A 12,227-nucleotide genomic window follows, 5' to 3' on the forward strand; every position below is an offset into this window, starting at 1 on the left:
GAGGGTACCCTTTTGTCAGGTCATTCAAAGGTTTAGCAATAGCGGCGTAGCCATTAATGAACCTGCGGTAATAACCTGCGAAGCCAAGAAACGATCGTAGTTCTTTTAAAGTTTGCGGAACTGGCCAGGATTTTAAGGCACTAATCTTTTCCGGATCTGTTTCAACTCCATGTTCAGAAACTATATGACCCAAATAACGCACAGATGTTTGGAAAAACTTGCATTTCTGTGGTGATAATTTAAGACCATAATTTCTGAGTCGATGCAACACTTTTATCAACCTACTCTCATGCTCCTCTAGGGTGTCAGAGAAAATGATCAAATCATCCAAGAAGACCAAAACTTCTTTTAAGTGCAAATCACCCATGCACTTCTCCATAAGGCGTTGGAAAGTGCTAGGTGCATTCGTCACACCCTGGGGCATTCTATTGAATTCCCAGAACCCAAGTGGAGTCACAAATGCTGTTTTAGGCTTATCACTTTCCTCCATTTGTATCTGATAATATCCTGACTTCAAGTCAAGAACACTGAACCATCGTGAACCAGTGAGAGCCGAAAAGGACTCTTCCAGATTTGGTAATGCATAAGCATCCTTTACCGTTTGGAGGTTCAACTTTCTATAATCTATACAAAGCCGAACATCCCCATTCTTCTTTCGAACGACTACGATCGGTGAAGAGAATGGAGATTCTGATTCTCTTATTACTCCCGTCTCCAGAAGATCTCGCAAATGATTGCGAACAGCCTCAATATCATTTGGATGGATAGGGCGAGCACGATGTTTAAATGGAGTCTCATCATGAAGATGGATGTGATGCTTCACCCGATCAGTACATCCAAAGTCGAGGTCATGATGGGAAAACACTTCTGGAATTTCTCTGAGTTTAGCAATCACTCGTTCTTTCCAATCAGGAGGAATTGGAGAATTTCCAAATTCAAATTGGAGATCAACTTTGTCAGTGTTCTTGAGCTGCGCACTACAGCAGGAAACCTCAGACAGAAGCTGTGGTGATACTGTGATTTCTGCAATAGAAGCAGATGGTGACAATGTTATGCTGTGGTTCGACTCATTTGTGATAACCACTGGAATCTTGGGAGGTGCATGTTTAGGCAATGACACCAAACAACTTTTCACACATAAACCTCCTGGCAGGGGGGTAGAAGGCTGTTCAACTAATGCCCAACTGCTAACTGGCAGCAAGCTGGTACAGGCATAGCCTTCTAGAACGATGGTATGGCCTGCTGGAAAAATAACAGGTGACTCACTGCCTAGTCCTACATCACATACACTGGACTCTTGGGTTTGCTGGTGACGTAACTGAAGCAGCTGAAGAACTACTTTGTAGCCATACTTAGCTGGGCTAAAGCTAGCATTTTCATCTTTAAAGTGCTCGTCATATAAGGAATCAAGGGTGTTCATTCCAATCAGAACTTGGGTCTGAGTTCCACTTTTAACATCTGGAACCACAAGCGCCAAAGTACAAACGTCCAAATCTGTACCAACAAACTCTTTAGGAAAAATGACTGACATTTCTATGTAACCCAAGTATGGGACAGCTTGGCCTGCGGCTCCTTCTATTTGCAACAACTCATTTAATGGTTTCACTGGTTGATGAGAAAAATACTGATTATAGAAAGAAACTGGTATTGTGGTCACTTGTGATCCAGTATCTAACAGGCATTGAACTAAGTGACCAGCTATTGTTACTTGACCAGTACATTTTGAGCCAATCAGCCCTTGTGGCAACTTTGTAGCCTCTGAGGTTACTTGAAACAGATTGGTGCATCTTATAGGTGTCTGCTTGGTGGGACTTTTCTGGTCCTCTGCAGTTCCCGTTTGTCCCTCAACAAGAACTGGGTTCAGTTTAACGGCAGAGCATTGTGAGGGTTCATTTTCTGCCATTTTTTCTGTTTTTCCACAAATTGCTTCTTCTTGGCAACAACAAGTGAAGGATTAGGAGGATTGTCACATTTTGGTCTTATATGTCCATCTTCTCCACAATTATAGCAGTAACCTGGCTTGGGTGGTAAAACTGCAGTTTTTTGAGAAGATTGAGATGAACTTTTGCTAATCTGCGAAGGCTGCTTGAACTTGGAAACATGCACAGATTTCGGCAAAACGGACTGTTTCTGACCAGCCTGTGCTGTTGTAAGAGCAACCAACTGTTTCTGTACATCAGCTAACTGCTTAGCAAGTTGTTGGGTGATGCTAGTCAGGTTATCATAAGCACTCTTTTCTTCAGCTGATGTACAAACATGTGACTGCACGCTAACTCTGGGTTTACTGGAACCTAAATGCCGTTTCATGCGCTGGGCTTTAGCAGCTTCTCTGTCTTCTTCTGTTCGTAGCAACAGTAACAGCTCTGCAAAAGATGGTGGGTTTGCCTTACGCTGCTTAAGTTGGAGCTCAGAGATTAAAGAGTTATTCCAGCAACCACGACAGAATTGATTCAGTAAATGTTTTTCAAAATCAACAGCCAATACTCCACCCCTCCTTACAGCATGGTTCAAAGTCACTTGTAAGCGTTGAAGATAAACTGATGGCTTTTCACCTGCATCTTGAAACAACTCCATAAACTTTGCATACAGTTCGTCTCCATCTTGGACTGTCCCATAGGCAGAATCAAGAATTTTAAGATAACTTACAGGAGGTGCATCTGGTTGAAGGTGTTTAACCATGTCAGCAGCTGGTGGAAATAGACTGTCAAAAATCTTTCTGGAACGCTGCAGGTCTGATACAGCCGGGTCTCTTAACAAAAGGTCTACAACAGATCGCCAAGTTTCATAATCTGTTTCGTGTGAAGGTCTTGGGGTTCGACCAGAAAATGATCTCAATTTTAATGAGGACATATGTATTGCATTGTCTTCGCTTTTCATGATGTGTTCAACCACATACCTTTGCACTCCAGGCGGGTTGAGGGCTGAGAAGGACATGGCTGGCAAAGCTCCAGAGGCTTGTGATGTGTTCCCCGTTACGGGTTCAGGATTGTCTTGTGGCAGCTCCCTGTCTGCAGTGACTTCTTCCAATTTGAGAAAATCAGTATCTTTCGTTGTCATCTGCGGTGTTGTACTGGGAGTAGCCATGACTAACTCCTCTTTATCCGGCAAAGACTTCAAAGCAGCTGGACCAAGTTCAGTAATTGACCGGCCCAGTAGAGACATTACACTCTGAAGAACATCTGTGTAATCCTGACCTGTGAGCTTAGCCAAATTTTTCATTTCATTCAAGTAAGCTTGAGTTTTTTCTTTGGTTTCTAACTCGGAACAAACCACTGAAAGTTCTTCAATTTCATAACTAATGTTTCCAGTTTGACACTTATACGAGTATGGCAAGATTTTACGCAACCTCTCTAATGCATTTCCTGACACAAACTCAAAAATTATACAATCATGAAAATCTGAGTCAGAATCAGTTACAAATTTGAACTTTTCCATTGGTCCATAACCAGTCAAAAAGTCAGCTACTTCATTATCAGCTTCTGTGTTTGTTGCATATCTAATCAACACTGCATTAGGTATTTTAACCTCATATTTCATCAAAATGTCCATACTGGCAAAAAAACTGCAATTCTTCAGCTCTCTACTGCCTCCTCCTGGCTAGCTCGCCAGAAATAAATGTAGTATATTTAAAGAATGCCATATGAATAAATGGATCAATTGGGCTGGTTTCTCAGAAGACTAGCATTCGACTCATGAAGGAGACACGGAGTCTGAAGATTTGCAGTGTGCCAGTGTGTTATATTGACGGTGAAAGACAACAACACATATAAATCCAACAAGAAAAATAGACATTTAAAAGGCCATACAAAAAACAAAACATGCGCAATACTAGGAAAGAAAATAAACAAACAAAACCAAAGTAAATTAATCCCCACAGTTGACCAAGCCCACACCCTTCAGTCCGTTGACCCCAAGCTGGGGTAATCAAATCCCAAGACAGGCTGACTCTGGGTAAGGTGCTTGCCTTGATGTGGTTTAGGTCCCAGGTGGGAAATCCGAAATCAAGATGAGACAGAAAGAGTTCTCAGGCTACAAGGAGCCTCCTACCATCCTGGCAGGAGAGCGGAAGTCTTCGCACACGTAGTGCAATCTTTTTTCTTATGGCTCTAGGCCTGGACATTTAGCTCGCCATCTTCTGGCCTGTACAAATAAACAGGACCAATAAACTTTGAAATCCAATTCAATCATTCTGATGTGTACACAAATCTATATTCAATAAATATCAAGTTCATTATCAATCCAATCAATATCCTATTTAGAGACATTAAAACTTCATTATTCAACCCAGTGTGGGTTCACTCAACCCCACACAACCAAGCATATTGCTAACCGCTACGTCAAACACTCACCAGATCCGCCGGTTGCTCTACATACAACTGACATCTCTCCTGGCTGGTCTGGTGGTAATCGGCTCCTATGGCGCCATTATAGTTAGGCGATTTTTATATAGAATAAAATAAGGTGAAGAATATAAAGAATAACGCTCAACAAACCTGTAGCTCAGCTCTGCTCTGCTCTGCTTTCCCCAATGCATCTAGTGTTCAAACTTCCTGCTCAAATTAATATAGCCAGCCAATAGGCTGCAATACAACATGTGACCTTAGAAACTGGGCAGTGATTGGTTGCTTCATAGTCTCGTGAGAGCGACACTATTATCAGGATTATCACGTGATTTAATGACGAGTTTGAGAAACCGGTGAAAGCTAGAAATTTACACCCGGGCTACATGTAACTGCTGATCACTTAATGCCAACTAATCAGGACTCTAAATATATACTGTATCTATGATATGATATATATATATATATATACATATAATATATCATAGATTTTCTGGACTAAAAATGCTCAGTTAACAGGTCTAAATGGAGTAGCAATAAAATGTAGCTGTGCAAAGTATTTGGATTGGACTGGAATTAACATATTTATAGATGAGTTGGAGCTATGAAAGAATCAGTTTGATGTCCTGAGGAGAATCTGTTGCTCAGTGTAAAACCTGACTGTTCTTCTCTTTTTGGCTCAGTTTAATCTTCATATTGCTACATGAGCAGTAGATAAGTACGCTTCTATCTGCTGCTGCTGCTGCCGCAGCAAAGGTTAATGAGAGCAAGGAGAGGTAATTATACACTGAACGAGCTTAACTGCTATATACGAAAAAGATTAATATAAATGTGTGCAATTACACATGTGGGTTAACATGAGTGGGCAGGAGCTCCATGACTCTGATGGTGATTTGATTTGTTGCTGATCTTAACATTAACTAATAGAAGCATTTCAGTCGGTGAGCTAGTTCCATGGAGTAGATATGCTCACCGCTCTGAGAACATTCATGCTGGAGTATGTCACTTCTATAAACATTTTTTTAATACATATTTGTTAAAACTGTCTCTATTTTCTGACAGTAGAACTCATCTGACTCCTCCCTGTGGTTCTATTGCCATCTACAGAAATGCACCGCTTGGTCAGAAACAACCAATCAGAGACAGGAGGAGGGACTTAATGCTGTCAATCATTCTCATTTATGCGCTGCTCAATGTGCTAATGGCAGAGAAACAACTTACTGTTACAGGAAAACTGTTTATCCACCGACTTTGATGGCTATGCTAACTAGCTTTAGCATTCATGGCAGGCTATGTTGTGGTGAGCCAGCTATAGCTTAGAGAGCAAAGGGGGAGGGATGAGCATGAGGGTGATTGACAGCACTAAGACACTCCTCCTGGTTCTGATTGGTTGTTTTATTTTAACTTCCTTTATTTAACCTGTTAAAACCCCATTGAGACCCAGATCTCAGTTTCAACACAACCAATCAGTTCCATCTGGACAGAAATACACCACTCAGTTGTTTCTAACTGGTGTGTTTTTACAGTTAGTACTGGGAGAATTGGAAGAGGGCAGTGGAACTAAAACTTGTATGCTCTCACAACAAAATGTTAATTTTAGCAGTATGTAAAAAATGTATTTGTTATAAAAGTAACAATCTGCAGCTTTAAGGTTTGACTTTGGCTCAGGCTTTGAAAGATGAGGAAGAACAAAAAAAGGGAAAGTTTAATGAAAGACACCAGGAAAAGAAAATGTAATATGCTGTATATTGGGAGCGTGACTCATTCAGGGAACTGAAGGGAATCCTTAGCCTCTGCTCTTCCTATTTTGACCCCTTTCTAACAAGAGTCGTTGTCTCCTAGGTGATATTTTTGGCTGGACATCCATCCATACAGCAGAAAAATGTTGAGCAATATCAAAGCAAAAGAGAAACAGACTTACCCAGTGTTAAACTCCAGTGTTGCGCTACAATCCATTACATGGTTGAGCAAAGTAATGCATTGTTGATTATTCTTACACTCTGCTTGGTCGAGAGGGAGAAACACAGAGGTGTCTTCTCAGAGCCAGAAAAGAAGAAAGAGTCACAGGTGCTGTTTTATATAGTTTTATATATGTTAGTATCTAAGATGAATATGTGGATTGGAGTGGAGTGAAGTGAGCACAGCTGCACCACAGAACGAAACCATGGATGAGGTCATCTGCTCATGGCTGGATGCTGAGGCACCTGCTGCAAACACACACACACACACACACACATGCACACACACACACACACACACACACACACACACACACACACACACACACACACACACACACACACACACACACACACACGCACGCACACACACAGAGGCATTTTTCTATCAGTTTAGTTAACATTAGTGTACATTAACCTTAATGACCGGGCTAGCCTTTTTATTCAGACAGACAGTGGCGCAACTACACATTATTCAGGTGGATGCGAAAACATAGATCGGCGCCCCCCGCCTCCCCGAGGGAAGGAATGTCAGGGTGAAGGCAGTGGCGCAAAAAGTGGGTATGCAGGGTATGCAACGCATAGGGGCGCAGCACCAGAGGGGGCGCCAAAACCCCGTCTGGAGGGGGCAGCGCGCCGATGATGTTTTCCCATACACTTCTGCGCGCCTTACGCTCCTTCACCTCACGCACATAACGAGGTAAATGTAGCGAGTTAAACCCTTCACGTATCGTCGCCTCGGGGGGTGGCGTCACTCCTTCACCCAGTGGCGCAACTACACATTATTCAGGTGGATGCGAAAACATAGATCGGCGCCCCCCGCCTCCCCGAGGGAAGGAATGTCAGGGTGAAGGAGTGACGCCACCCCCCGAGGCGACGATACGTGAAGGGTTTAACTCGCTACATTTACCTCGTTATGTGCGTGAGGTGAAGGAGCGTAAGGCGCGCAGAAGTGTATGGGAAAACATCATCGGCGCGCTGCCCCCTCCAGACGGGGTTTTGGCGCCCCCTCTGGTGCTGCGCCCCTATGCGTTGCATAACTGCTGATCACTTAATGCCAACTAATCAGGACTCTAAATATATACTGTATCTATGATATGATATATATATACATATAATATATCATAGATTTTCTGGACTAAAAATGCTCAGTTAACAGGTCTAAATGGAGTAGCAATAAAATGTAGCTGTGCAAAGTATTTGGATTGGACTGGAATTAACATATTTATAGATGAGTTGGAGCTATGAAAGAATCAGTTTGATGTCCTGAGGAGAATCTGTTGCTCAGTGTAAAACCTGACTGTCCTTCTCTTTTGGCTCAGTTTAATCTTCATATTGCTACATGAGCAGTAGATAAGTACGCTTCTATCTGCTGCTGCTGCTGCCGCAGCAAAGGTTAATGAGAGCAAGGAGAGGTAATTATACACTGAACGAGCTTAACTGCTATATACGAAAAAGATTAATATAAATGTGTGCAATTACACATGTGGGTTAACATGAGTGGGCAGGAGCTCCATGACTCTGTGATGGTGATTTGATTTGTTGCTGATCTTAACATTAACTAATAGAAGCATTTCAGTCGGTGAGCTAGTTCCATGGAGTAGATATGCTCACCGCTCTGAGAACATTCATGTATTCCTCTAAAGCTGGAATATGTCACTTCTATAAACAATTTTTTTAATACATATTTGTTAAAACTGTCTCTATTTTCTGACAGTAGAACTCATCTGACTCCTCCCTGTGGTTCTATTGCCATCTACAGAAATGCACCGCTTGGTCAGAAACAACCAATCAGAGACAGGAGGAGGGACTTAATGCTGTCAATCATCCTCATTTATGCGCTGCTCAATGTGCTAATGGCAGAGAAACAACTTACTGTTACAGGAAAACTGTTTATCCACCGACTTTGATGGCTATGCTAACTAGCTTTAGCATTCATGGCAGGCTATGTTGTGGTGAGCCAGCTATAGCTTAGAGAGCAAAGGGGGAGGGATGAGCATGAGGGTGATTGACAGCACTAAGACACTCCTCCTGGTTCTGATTGGTTGTTTTATTTTAACTTCCTTTATTTAACCTGTTAAAACCCCATTGAGACCCAGATCTCAGTTTCAACACAACCAATCAGTTCCATCTGGACAGAAATACACCACTCAGTTGTTTCTAACTGGTGTGTTTTTACAGTTAGTACTGGGAGAATTGGAAGAGGGCAGTGGAACTAAAACTTGTATGCTCTCACAACAAAATGTTAATTTTAGCAGTATGTAAAAAATGTATTTGTTATAAAAGTAACAATCTGCAGCTTTAAGGTTTGACTTTGGCTCAGGCTTTGAAAGATGAGGAAGAACAAAAAAAGGGAAAGTTTAATGAAAGACACCAGGAAAAGAAAGTGTAATATGCTGTATATTGGGAGCGTGACTCATTCAGGGAACTGAAGGGAATCCTTAGCCTCTGCTCTTCCTATTTTGACCCCTTTCTAACAAGAGTGGTTGTCTCCTAGGTGATATTTTTGGCTGGACATCCATCCATACAGCAGAAAAATGTTGAGCAATATCAAAGCAAAAGAGAAACAGACTTACCCAGTGTTAAACTCCAGTGTTGCGCTACAATCCATTACATGGTTGAGCAAAGTAATGCATTGTTGATTATTCTTACACTCTGCTTGGTCGAGAGGGAGAAACACAGAGGTGTCTTCTCAGAGCCAGAAAAGAAGAAAGAGTCACAGGTGCTGTTTTATATAGTTTTATATATGTTAGTATCTAAGATGAATATGTGGATTGGAGTGGAGTGAAGTGAGCACAGCTGCACCACAGAACGAAACCATGGATGAGGTCATCTGCTCATGGCTGGATGCTGAGGCACATGCTGCAAACACACACACACACACACACATGCACACACACACACACACACACACACACACACACACACACACACACACACACACACACACACACACACACACACACACACACATACACACACACGCACACACACACAGAGGCATTTTTCTATCAGTTTAGTTAACATTAGTGTACATTAACCTTAATGACCAGGCTAGCCTTTTTATTCAGACAGACAGTGTTGCTGAGTGTCAACCATGGACTGTATCAGCTGTTTCTTACAACGGGTAAATTTCCATCAAAAAACTCAGAAATTCTGAGATTATTCTCAGAATTGTTTTAGAAGAATCTTGGAAATTTATAAGCTTGAAAAGTCAAAAAAAATTCTCAGAAAAAATAAAACTTAATTTTTTTTTTTTTTTTTTTTAGAAATTAATTAATTAATTACAAGGAAAAAAGTTGGAATTTTCTGAATTTCATAAGTAAAAACATTTTGACTTTTGAAACCAGAAAATTTCTTAGATTTAGTTTCTGCAGAAATACATTCCTCCTTTTTGTTCCGTTTTCTATCTACAAATGTGGATTTTTTCGTCATGTTAGGTTAACGTGACTCCTGGGATGGAACTAAAATATAGAATACTCTTAAAGAGTTCCAGCTGTGTGTACAATGTGACATAGCACCATCTGTGTGTGAGTGTGTTTGCGTGTGTGTGTGAAAGGGTGAATGACTGATGATGTTCTTTGGAGTCTTCTGGTCATTTTTTCTAAATCTGGCTGCTTTAGTTGGCATGATCGTTGCTGGAACTGACTTGATAACTTCTCAAAATGTAACTGATTGCTGTGTCAAACTTTTCAAACTCAGAAATTTCCTTTTTTTTTCTTGAATTTTCTGAGGTTAATCTCAAACTTTAGGGGGGTTTTTTCTAACGAATTTTCGACTTTTCAAACTCCAGAAAATTCTCGAGAGTCCTTGGTGTAAATTTACTCCACCTTTTGTTTTTTATTTACAGTGGACCTAATACAGCGTCATGATTTCCTCCCCTCGCTCCATATGTTGTTACTTTTTACGGAGTTTGTTCATATCGGCGAGGCAGAGCGATATTCTGTTGCTTTGTTTTTATCAACAGGTGTGTGGGAGTTGTCAGGCTTTGATCAAGGTCACTGTTGAATTAATGGAGTGCAGATGCTTTCTCTGTGTGGGGGCAGATTTCCCTTCAGCAGTTGCTTTACATCGCCTTAGAGTGGTTATCACCACAGAACCTGTGAAGGTCTGGAATGTTCCTCTCAAAATGTGGCTATGTGCTTTATAAGGCTGCATGTGAGACACCTGAAAGCTTTGAGTCAAAACTGACAGCACTGGAAAATGTTCTTTTTTCTGCATGGCGTGACAAAACCCTGAGGAGATTATTATGCAATAGCAACTGTACTTTATAGTAAGGAGATGCTCTGTTTTCTACCTTCTTAGTCTCTCATTTTTCTATTCTACCTCCTTTCCTCTCTTCCTTCCTTCCCTTGTTTCCCTCCTTTTGGTCTTTTTCCTCTCGTCCATTTTCTTCCTTTTTGATCTTTAAGTAGTTAAGGTAATGTTGCCAGATCTTCTGAGAGAAACAAGCAACCAGTTCAGTGAAAACGAACCTTAAACAAAAGTCCAACTGGCAACCCATCACACTGTGTAAAACAGAGGCTGCTCGTAAACAGCATGAATTTATACATTTATTGTAAAAAAAAAAAGGTGTAACTGAAATTAAACACCCAAATATCCAGTATATATTCAATAATAATAAATGCCTTTATTATTTATTTACATTAATAATAAATGTAAATAGATTTACATTTATTTTTTCACAATAAATGTAAACCTTGTACAATTATTGTAAAAAAAAAAGTTATAAGTGAAACTTAGCAGCCAAATAACCAGTATTTATCCACTAATGTATTTTATAGAACTAATTATGGGTGATCAATGATGATAAAAAATTACTGAACAGATGAAGTTTATGTATCCATATCAACATAAATATGCTGTTGAAAATATTGTATTTTTGATGTTCAGTATTTTTATTTTAGCTGCAGTAAGTAATACAAAGTAATGCAAGTAAACAAAACTAATCTATTAATGTTAATAATGGTGCATATTTTCATGTAGTCACTGTTTCTGAATATGTCAAAGAAATGTAGCATTCCGATGTGGAGAATTTGTTTTACTGATGACTTTTGTTATGTCTGTTAACTAAAGGAACTGAATAAACTCTTTTTTCTCCATTTTCAGAGACTGATACATGATGTAGTTCATTTAAAAGAAAACTAAGAGTTTTTGTCTTTTTTGCATCTTCAGATAATAAAATGTGTTTTTCCACCCTTTAAACCATGTTTTCATCTTTCAGATAAAATAACCTGACTTTTGTTAAAACTCTCTACTGATTCTCATTATCATCTGTAAGACGTATGGTTCATAAACTCATATGGTAGTCAAACCTTACAAGCACCAGATATTAAGAGTCATTATCTTTTTACTTTGATGCTGGGAACTTTTCAAAATGTTCATCCGAACTTGAGAGGATCATTAACTTTAATGAGGCTTTATGGGTGTGACATTTTTTTGCATACACAACAAGCTGAAACAACAGTGCTGCTAATGAGCATGTGTGCAGTGTGTATGCGTGTGTGGGTGTGTGTGTGTGTGTGTGTGTGTGTGTGTGTGTGTGTGTGTGTGTGGTTGTGTGTGTGTGTGTGTGTGTGTGTGTGTGTGTGTGTGTGTGTGTGTGTGTGTGTGTGTTGTGTCTGAGGCTGCAGGTTCGGCCTGTCAGAGGGAGCTGCATGCATGCGTGCTGCTCAGCGGTCGGTTCGATCGCTGCTCTGCTTTCAGTTTCAGGTCATTTCACCCGCTGACCCACTCTGCAATTCAAGCAACAATTTAAAGATAACATTGACTGGGGTGTGTGTGTGTGTGTGTGTGTGTGTGTGTGTGTGTGTGTGTGTGTGTGTGTGTGTGTGTGTGTGTGTGTGTGTGTGTGTGTGTGTGTGTGTGAGTGGGGTGGGGGTGTCAGCATTGAGTAAATCATTAAACCAGTGCAGTGTTCATTCCCAGC

At 40.6% G+C, this 12,227-nt stretch overlaps 1 protein-coding gene and 1 long non-coding RNA gene across 5 annotated transcripts in view; one reads left to right on the forward strand and one right to left on the reverse strand.

The window, feature by feature from the left end:
• sez6l (seizure related 6 homolog (mouse)-like) overlaps positions 1–12,227 on the forward strand; it is an 81,027-nt gene that overhangs the window by 27,758 nt on the left and 41,042 nt on the right. The gene's annotated exons all lie outside the window — the stretch shown is intronic.
• LOC145554334 (uncharacterized) lies at positions 552–4,722 on the reverse strand. Its single transcript, XR_014090330.1, has 2 exons — positions 4,350–4,722; positions 552–4,140 (listed from the first exon to the last, which is right to left on the reverse strand). It is a non-coding gene; the product is annotated as an uncharacterized LOC145554334 (long non-coding RNA).

Source organism: Poecilia reticulata, chromosome 12 (genome assembly GCF_904066995.2).
Source record: "Poecilia reticulata chromosome 12, P_reticulata-male-v2, whole genome shotgun sequence".
Taxonomy (NCBI): domain Eukaryota; kingdom Metazoa; phylum Chordata; class Actinopteri; order Cyprinodontiformes; family Poeciliidae; genus Poecilia; species Poecilia reticulata.